We start from the raw sequence: 10,153 nt of genomic DNA, 5'->3' as shown, positions 1-10,153 counted from the left end.
TCTAGGTTTGTATTCTCTCTCTCTCTCTGTCTGATGCTCATTGGTTCTAAAGTTGAAACTTAATGTAGAACTGGACTTGAATTTACAGCCCTGGCAAACTCATTTATGAAAAGTAGAAGCTCTGAGTAAGCAGAAAGATCAGCCATCTGAGAAGGCAAGAGAGATGTAGAGAAAGAAGAAAAAACTGTGCACATGAGAGAGATAACAAGCATCCTAATTTTATTGAAACAAGGAGTTCACATTAGCCACATTTATTAAAGGCCATGGCAGCTATTTCAAATGGAAGAGTGCAATCTTATAATATTTTGATTAGACGTATCCCTATCAGATTTTAGTGTATAGCTTTGGCATGGAAAACAGGTAGACTTTTGAACATGACAAAATGATACATTTTAAAAGGTATTTTTATTGTCTAATTATGTGTTTGGTATTTTATGCTAAATTTTATATTCTTAAAATTTAGTATATCTTAATATGCAGTTTAGCTTATTCAGAATTCAAGGTAATGGATGGGGGGGGGCGGGTTCTATGACTACTAGAGGCCCAGTGCACAAATTTGTGCATGGGTGGGGTCCCTCTGGGTGGCCTGCTGGGATTGGGCCAAAACCTGCAGTCCAATGCCGCCTGCAGCTCCTGCCTGCCACTCCCGCTCATCACGGCCCTACTGTGCCTGCCGTGGGCTCACACCCAATCAGCCCTGATTAGGAGAGGCTCGTGCTGCCACAGTAGAGCTCGCCAGCCATAAGCCCTGCATCTGGCGCCCTCCGAAGGGGAGTGGCCTGCGGGATTGGGCTGAAACCAGCTCTCCGACATCCCCCGAGGGGTCCAGGATTGCGAGAGGGTGCAGGCCAGGTTGAGGGACCTCACTGGTGCATGATTGGGCCAGGAAGGGACTGAGGGAGGGCTCCAGGGCGTGTCCGGCCCATCTCGCTCAGTCCCAATAGGCCGGACCCCAGCAGCAAGCTCTACCGGTTGACTGTCTGCCCCTTGGTGGTCAGTGCATGTCATAGTGAGCAGTTGACCAGTGTTAGCATATCATTAGCATGTTACACTTTGATTGGTTATTTGGTTGTTCATCTGTTTGGTCTATTTGCATATTACCCTTTTATTATAGAGGATGGATTCTGAACTCCACTTGAGGTATACTTACTGAATTAGAAAATTTAAGCTACCTTCTACCATCCCCTTTCTCTACCACTACCACCAGAGTGATTTAAGCATAATCCCCGTAATTATTGTCTCCTTCACCCCAGCCACACGACCTATCATCTAGTTAAAATTTATCTCCTGTAACCCCCATTTCTTTCCCTTCCCCAGGATTACTAAATGGAAATGCTTATTTCCTTCAGGGTAAACCACAGGACTTTGGGCTCTGGCCTCATCACAATGATTAATATCTAATTTAATAAAAGAGAATCATGCAAATTGACCATACCACTGCTAACCCACAAGCCACACCCACAAGCCATGCTCACCAGCCAATCAGGAGCATATATGCAAATTAATCCAACTAAGATGATGGCAGCCATGGAGCTGGAGTGAGCAGGAGGCTTGGATTACCCCCGGAAATGGAAGAAGCCAAGCTTCCTGCCTGCCCTGCCGGCCCTGAGCTCCCTCAAGGCTACAAAGTATCAATTATAGGAGATAAATAAATCCCAGATACCTGCTTCCAGCCCTCTGTCGTGGCCAGCCTGAAAACAGCCCTCAGCCCCTCACCCAGGCTTCTGAGACACTTCTGTCTCTATCTTTTCCTCTCATTTCACTGGTGTTTCTTTCCATCCCCTTTGCTCTCTCTCCACCACCATCCCCCATCTTTCTGATCTCCCAAATTAAAAGTTCCAGGCCTTCCTTCTCAAAACTCTCTTCTTTCTTTTTCCTTTGACCACCTAAACACATTTTCCCCACTCCACCCTCCCCAACTCTGACAACCACCAATCTGTCTTTTGCTTCTATGAATTCAGTTATTTTTAAATTTCACATATAAATTTGATCATATAATATTTGTCTTTCCCTGTCTGACTATCTATCCTGATGCCTGCCTGCCAAAACCTCATCTCAGTAAATGCCAATTTCATCCTTCTCCAGGGGCTTAAGTCCAAAAGCTTAGAGGTTTGGCTTAGCTTTTTATCTCAGGCTTCCTCCCACATATCCAGTCTGTCAGTAAATAACTTTAGTTTATACCTTCAGAACATACCTAGAATCTGACTATTTCTTATCACCTTTGCCACTAAAGACCTGATCCAAGCCACTGCATCCTCTTTCATGGAGGCTTTTACTGCTTTAGGCTTCTACCACCAACAATACCACCACCAGGGAATCAGGACCAAAAGCTTTTTAAAATCACCAAACATGAAACAGATTACATCACTTCTTTGACAAAACCTTCCACTGGCTTCCCACCCCACTCAGACTAAAGTGCTTTCAATGGTTTCCAAAGCTCTTGATCTAGTCCTCAGTTGTCTCTCTTATTCTGTCTCCTACTGTTTTCCTTTTGGTTCATTCCAGTCCAGCCATATGTCCTTCTTGCTTTTTTTTTTTCAGGTTGGCAAGCTCATGTCTGCATCAATACTTTGCAATTTCTCTTACCTCTGCCTGGGAAGTTCTCTCTCTCTCTAGATACCTTCCTAGCTGAATTCCTCACTTATTTCAGACACAGCTCAATTATCTTACTAGAGAGACTTTTCATAATCGCCAGCATTATATAGGTCGACTTTGCCTCTACCCTCATTCATTCTTCCCTTATTTACTCAGTTTTATTTTTCTCCAATGTATTACCATTTGACAAATTCTATACTTTAAATTCTATAATTTTAAAAAGTAGTTTAAAGTTGTTTTCTGCACACCAGAATGTAAACTCTATGAGAGTAGGGACATTTTATACACATCTAAAATTGCCTGGTACACCCTAGCTGGTTTGCCTCACTGGATAGAGCATCCACCTGTGGACCAAAAGGTCCCAGGTGCTATTCTAGTCAAGGGCATGTACCTTGATTGCAGGCTCCTCCCCGGCTCAGGCCCTCATCATCAGGCCTCATGCAGGAGGCAACCAATTGATGTGTTTCTCTCACATCGATGTTTCTCTCTGTTTTTCCCTCTCTCTTCCACTCTCCTTAAAAATCAATATAAAAATATTTTCAGGCAAGGATTAAAAATCTATACTAATAAAAGCCTAGGTGGCCCTCACCTATGATGTTGTCACAAGATGGCCACCACAAGATGGCCTCACACACAATGGAGGAGGGGCTTGGCGGTTGCTCTGCATAGTGAGGCCTGGGGGGTCCCATGGCTCTGCACAGCCAGTCCCGGCAAACATCCCTGAGGGGTCCCAGATTGGAGAGGGTGCAGGCTGGACTGAGGGATATCCTCTACTCGTGCATGAATTGCATGCTCCGGGACTCTAGTAATAATGATAAAATAACATAAAATTGCCTGGTATGCCTTGGTTGAGCATCATCCATGCACTGAAAGGTCTCTGGTTCAATTCCCAGTCAGGGCACATACCTAGGTTGCGGGTTTGATCCCCAGTTGCGGTACCATGCAGAAGGCAACTGATCAATGTTTCTCTTTCACCTCTCTCTCTCTCTCTCTCTCTCTCTCTCTCTCTCTCTTTCTTTCTCTCTCTCTCATAAAGAAAACACATATTTTAAAAATTGCCCAGCACATAATTTATACTAATATCCATAAAATGCATGAATGGATGAATGAATTAATAAATTAATGACTTCTTAAAGATGATGTTTAGCCCTAGTTGGTTTGGCTCAGTGGATAGAGCATCGGCCTGCAGACTCAAGGGTCCCTGGTTCGATTCCGGTCAAGGGCATGTACCTTGGTTGCAGGCACATACCCAGTGTGGAGTGTGCAGGAGGCAGCTGATCGATGTTTCTCTCTCATCGATGTTTCTAACTCTCTATCCCTCTCCCTTCCTCTCTGTAAAAAAAAAAATCAATAAAATATATTTTTAAAAAATGATGTTTAGACCATCTAAACTACTCAGAATTTTCTGTGAAGTTCCGTATAATTGATGCTAAACAAACTATTCTAATGGCACATCCCCTGAAACACTGAGCTCCCTACCATTCTAATTTAGCACCTACCCCAGCTACTTGAGCAGTGTCTCAGGAATGTGGTTACATTTAATAAGTGTAGTATATTCTCCCAAAGTCTTAGATTAATCTTTAAAGTGAGCACAGCTATATCTTTCTCTCAAGGTTATGGAGTGTTACAAATGAGATGACACATGCAAACCTTAAATTTCATAAAATCTAAATCTTTCTTGCACCGTGATTTCTTTATAAAGCATTATGCTCACCAATAAATGAGAAAAGTACAAAAAGATAACAAGTTGAATGCAATGATACACATTTTATCTGCAATAATACTCAATATCTAATAGAATTTTTTTTACTTGTCCCTCTATTTTCTTTATTTATTGTAAGTAGAAAAAGAACATCTATAAGAACATTTAACTTGACTGGACTCAAATGAAATATTTTTGACAAGAATATCCTACTTAGGTGATGTTGTGTACCTTATTTTGTACCATAATAGGAAGCATGCAATGCCTGCCTGTATTACCATTGGTGATGATAATTTTATTATTTTTTTCTTTTTTAATTTAAATTCTTTATTGTTTAAAGCATTACATATGTCTCTTTTTTCCCCTCATTGACCTCTTCCCAGCTGTTCCAACCCCCTAGCACATGCTTTTTTTTTTTAATATATTTTATTGATTTTTTACAGAGAGGACGGGAGAGGGATAGAGAGTTAGAAACATCGATGAGAGAGAAACATCGATCAGCTGCCTCCTGCACACCTCCCACTGGGGATGTGCCCACAACCAAGGTACATGCCCTTGACCGGAATCTAACCTGGGACCTTTCAGTCCACAAGCCGACGCTCTATCCACTGAGCCAAACCGGTTACAGCGGCACATGCTTTTATACCCCCACTGTCTGTGTCCATGAGTTATGCTGATTGCACGCATATACAAGTCCTTTGGCTGATCTCTTAGCCCCCACCCCACCCCTGGCCTTCCCTCTGAGGTTGGACAGTCTGTTCAATGCTTCTATGTCTCTGGATCTATTTATGTTCATCAGTTTATGTTGTTCATTATAGTCCACAAATGAGTGAGATCATGTGATATTTATCTGTCTCTGACTGGCTAATTTCACTTAGCATAATGCTCTCCAGGTCCATCCACGCTGTTGCAACTGGTAAGCGTTCCTTCTTTTTTACAGCAGCATAATATTCCATTGTGTAGATGTACTACAGTTTTTTAATCCACCCATCTGCTGATGGGCACTTAGGCTGTTTCCAAATCTTAGCTATTGTAAATTGTGCTGCTATGAACATAGGGGTGCATATGTCTTTTCTGATTGGTGTTTCTGATTTTTTAGGATATATTCCTGGAAATGAGCCTAACTATAAAATCACACATATATATGCCGAAACCGGTTTGGCTCAGTGGATAGAGCGTCGGCCTGCGGACTGAAGGGTCCCAGGTTCGATTCCGGTCAAGGGTATGTACCTTGGTTGCGGGCATATCCCCAGTAGGAGATGTGCAGGAGGCAGCTGATCGATGTTTCTCTTTCATCGATGTTTCTAACTCTCTATCTCTCCCTTCCGATCTGTAAAAAATCAATAAAATATATTTAAAAATAAATAAATAAAAATAAAACCACACATATATGGACAGATAATTTTTGACAAAGGAGCCAGAAATGCACACTGGAGTAAAGATAGTCTCTTCAATAAATTGAGCTGGGAAAACTGGAAAGCCACATGCAAACAAATCAAACTGTTTTGCAGTTTGTCCCCATGTACAAAAATTAATTCAAAATGGATCAAAGACATAAGACCCAAAACTATAAGTAATGTAGAAAAAAAAATAGCTACCAAACTTATGGACCTGGGTGGTGGAGAACATTTTATGGACTTGACCCCAAAGGCAAGGGAGGTAAAGGCAAAAATAAATGAATGGGACTATATCAAACTGAAGAGCTTCTGCACAGCAAAAGAAATGGACAACAAAACAAACAAGCAGCCAACTAGATGGGAGATGATATTTGCAAACATTAGCTCCGACAACGGTTTAATTTCAAAAATATATAAAAAACTCATAAAACTCAACATCAAACAAATAAGCAATCCAATCAAAAAGTGGTCAGAGGACTGAAAATATACCTCTCTCAAGAAGACATATAAACAGCTAATGATATATGAAAAGATGTTCAACCTCACTGGTAATCAGGGAAATGCAAATTAAAACTACAATGAGGTACCCCTTACACCAGTTAGAGTGGCCATTATCAACAAGACAAGCAACAACAAGTGCTGGAGAGGTTGTGGGAAAAAGGGAACCCTCATTCACTGCTGGTGGGAATGTAGACTGGTACAATCACTATGGAAAGCAGTTTGGCAATTCCTCAAAAAATTAAAAATAGAGCTACCATATGAACCAATAATCCCACTCCTGGGTATATACCCAAAAAACTCTAAATCATTTATCCGCAAAGATATATGCACCCCTATGTTCACTGCAGCATTATTCACGGTGGCCAAGAGTTAGAAACAGCCAAAGTGTCCTTTGATAGAGGACTGGATAAGGAAGATGTGGTATATATTCTCAATGGAGTACTACACGGCCATAAGAAAGAATGAAATAGCGTCATTTACAACAACATGGATGGACCTTGAAAACATTATGCGAAATGAAGTGTCAAACAGAAAAAGCTAAGAACTACCATATTTTTTCATGTATAAGATGCCCCCTACTTTTCCAACCCAAAATTAAGAAATCAATATTTTAAACATAAAACAGAACACATTTTTATTTAGTAACTACTGCAGGTAATATTTACATACCAGTACTATGATATTATGCAGCATATCACTTTATTCAGCTTCTGTTGCATCACTGCTCTCTTCTTCATCACTATTAGTTCCAGAATATCAATTTCTTCAACTTCTATTGTATCACTGCTGTCTTCTGATTCACTGTCTATATATGTGAGATCATCCTCATAAACTGGTGGCATTTTCTGAGCTAACTTTTTTCATATTCTCATGGCCAAGCCCTCTCTCCCCATGAAATTGAATCAACATTTTTCCTTTCCTGTAAAATCAACAACGTTCATTTCGCTTGAAAACATTCTTGCCTGAGATTGAATAAGCTTGGTTGACACACATAAGCCACTCTGGCACTGCTCCATAATCCAAGTCTTAAGCCTCTGCCCCAAGTTTGCCCATTTTTCTGGTTTTTCTCTTAAGGCCTTCTTTTTTTTTTGGCATCTTATGGAGTTGTTCTTCCTGTTTTCTCCACTGTCTGATCATACACTCAGTGGGAGGAGGTCCAAATTGTCTCTCTGCAGCTCTAGTTCCATGCTCTTTTGCAGAGCTGATTACATTCAGTTTGAATTTTGCAGAGTAAGACAATCGCTTACTGGTATTTATCTTTTTATTTTTTGACATCTTTAGGGCTCAGAACCCTAGGGTCCCATCTGTGAACTCTCCATCTCCAACTGTACCTCCAATTATGGCATCAGCTGATGTCAGTAACAGTAGGGCTCATGATTGGGGGAAGCCTGTTTGACAAGGTGTGGGCAGCTATGCACGCACTTGCGTGGCTCCCTCCTTGACTGACTTCTTTGTATAAGACACCCCTTGATTTTCAGTCTAACAATTTTAGAAAAAAAAAGCGTGTTATACATGGAAAAATACGGTATATGATTTCACTCATATGTGAAACATAAAACTGAAACTTCTGAACACAAATAGCAGTGTGGTGGTTGCCAGAAAGAGGGGGGTGGGGGAAAAAATGATAATATTTTACATACGTTATCAGTCAGATCTCCTTGCTGTTCTCTGCCAAGCAATGGTTAGAAAAAGATGAAAAGATGTTTCCTCCCTGAAATTTTTTTGAGTCCGAACTGATTGAACACTTATTACAATTTTCTCTCAACCTACCGCTGTGCCACCACAAGAGAAAAAGAAAAAAATTGTGATTCTCTTAGATACAATCATTATGCAAATGACTACTTCTATTAACTTAAAATCACTTGGAAATATTAAAAGGTTTATAATTGAGTTTCTGATAAAACCATTTGTTAAATGGAATAGAGCAGGAAATTATGAAAGGGAGTCATATACTTAAAAATGTTGAAAATTATATTTCTAAAGACAATGCTTTTTATCTAAAGTTATTATGCTGTATATAATTTAATATATGTTATTTTGTCTCTTTCAATCACATAATAATTCAACTGAGATACACAATCAGTTTCCTGTTAAGTCAAAGTCAGGCATACATTTTCCCTTATTTTTAATATATAACTGGTAATCCAAAGAGGCAAATTCCTTAGTTTGGTTTTCTTGTCTTGGTCATCATCATATGAATATAATAACTCCTAAAAATGTAAATTGAATAAAAATATAATTTGGTAGATTAATAATTAGAATGAGAAAAATATTTTATAAATATTTAATCATTTGATGCCTAACAATAAGCATAAAAAGAATATCTCAAATAAAGCAAAATATATTATAATTTTATCACCTAATAAGCAACTACATTTGAATAATGTTATTTCTAATTTCCATCTTAATAAAGCATTAATAAAGAAATCAAGATTCAGAGGAGTACATATGAACAATCCTTTAATTTAATAATGACTTAATCCATACTTTGAATATTTGTCATTGACAGACAATTACTCTTACAGAACTTGACAAAGGGATCAAAGATGTATTCCCATACAAACATAAAACAATCTTAACTATGTTTTCTATAATATCTAGCTAACAATTGGATTGAATAGAAAACATTCAATTTGAAATCAGTTTATCATGGAGCAGTATTAAAGGAATGATATATTTGTTGTTGATTTAAAACTGATTGAGTGCATTATTTCTCCAGGCACCTCTTATCTCCACACTCTAAGTCCACAAATATTAGAAAAAATGTTTATCCTTCTTAGAAAGAAGATAATCACAAAATAATGAAAAATTGAGGTACCATTTTAAACCTACTATATTATCAATTGTCAAAGAGGAAAACAAAGCCCTAGATTGTGTCATTTGTGCTAAAGCCCATGATACCAAGCTTAGATTTAATACCTGATATTTTGCTGTTTTAACCTCTGTGAGAAATATAATCTTAATTGACCACTCTAAAATTTTCTGATCAACCCAAATGAGGTAATCTGTCACGTGGGCCCTTTCCATCCCCCAGAGAAAGAATAGGCAATCTGCAGGATAAAAACCCATCCCTCCCTTTCCCCCCTAAAAGAAATATTTTGTTCTAAAAATAATCATTTATTTTCTTTTATCAATAGCTCCCTTGCCCAGCATTATCCTATACAGTGGGGCCTTGACTTACAAGTGTCCCGACTAACGAGTTTTTCGAGATACGAGCCATCTCTCGGCCGATTTTTTGCTTTGAGTTGCGAGCTAAAATTTGGGTTACGAGCCAGCTTCAGATACCCCACTGCTAGTTGGTGCAGAGACCATCACAGTGAATGCCACAACATCAGCCCAGCATCATGTGTCTCATTTGACATATGAGTAATTTGAGTTACGAGCTCCGTCACGGAACGAATTAAACTCGTAAGTCAAGGCCCCACTGTATAATAAAAGGCTAATATGCAAATCAACCAAACGGCAGAATGACTGGTTGCTATGACACACTGACCACCAGGGGGCAGACGCTCAATGCAGAAGCTGACCCCTGGTGGTCGTGTGCTCCCACAGGAGGAGCGCCACTCAGCCAGAAGGCGGGCTCACAGCTGGCGAGTGCAGCGGCGGTGGGGGAGCCTCTCCCACCTCTGTGGCAGCACTAAGGATGTCCAACTGACGGCTTAGGCCCGCTCCCTTTCCATGAGGGGAGCGGGCCTAAGCCGTCAGTTGGGAAATCCCCCAAGGGCTCCTGGACTGTGAGAGGGTGCAGGCCTGGCTGAGCGATGCCCTGCCTTGAGTGCATAAATTTCATGCACCAGGCCTCTAGTTTCTTATAAAAGAAATTGTACAGTCCCTTCAGAGCAACCTTTTAGTTGCTAGAGGGATGCTGCCTAACTCCTGAATCACTTATAAGGTAAATTAGATATCAAATTTATTCAGCTGAATTTCTGTTTCTTTACACAATTAAAAACAATTCTTG

Source organism: Myotis lucifugus, unplaced genomic scaffold (genome assembly GCF_000147115.1).
Source record: "Myotis lucifugus unplaced genomic scaffold, Myoluc2.0 scaffold_9, whole genome shotgun sequence".
Taxonomy (NCBI): Eukaryota; Metazoa; Chordata; class Mammalia; order Chiroptera; family Vespertilionidae; genus Myotis; species Myotis lucifugus.
This window is presented reverse-complemented; position numbering follows the sequence as displayed.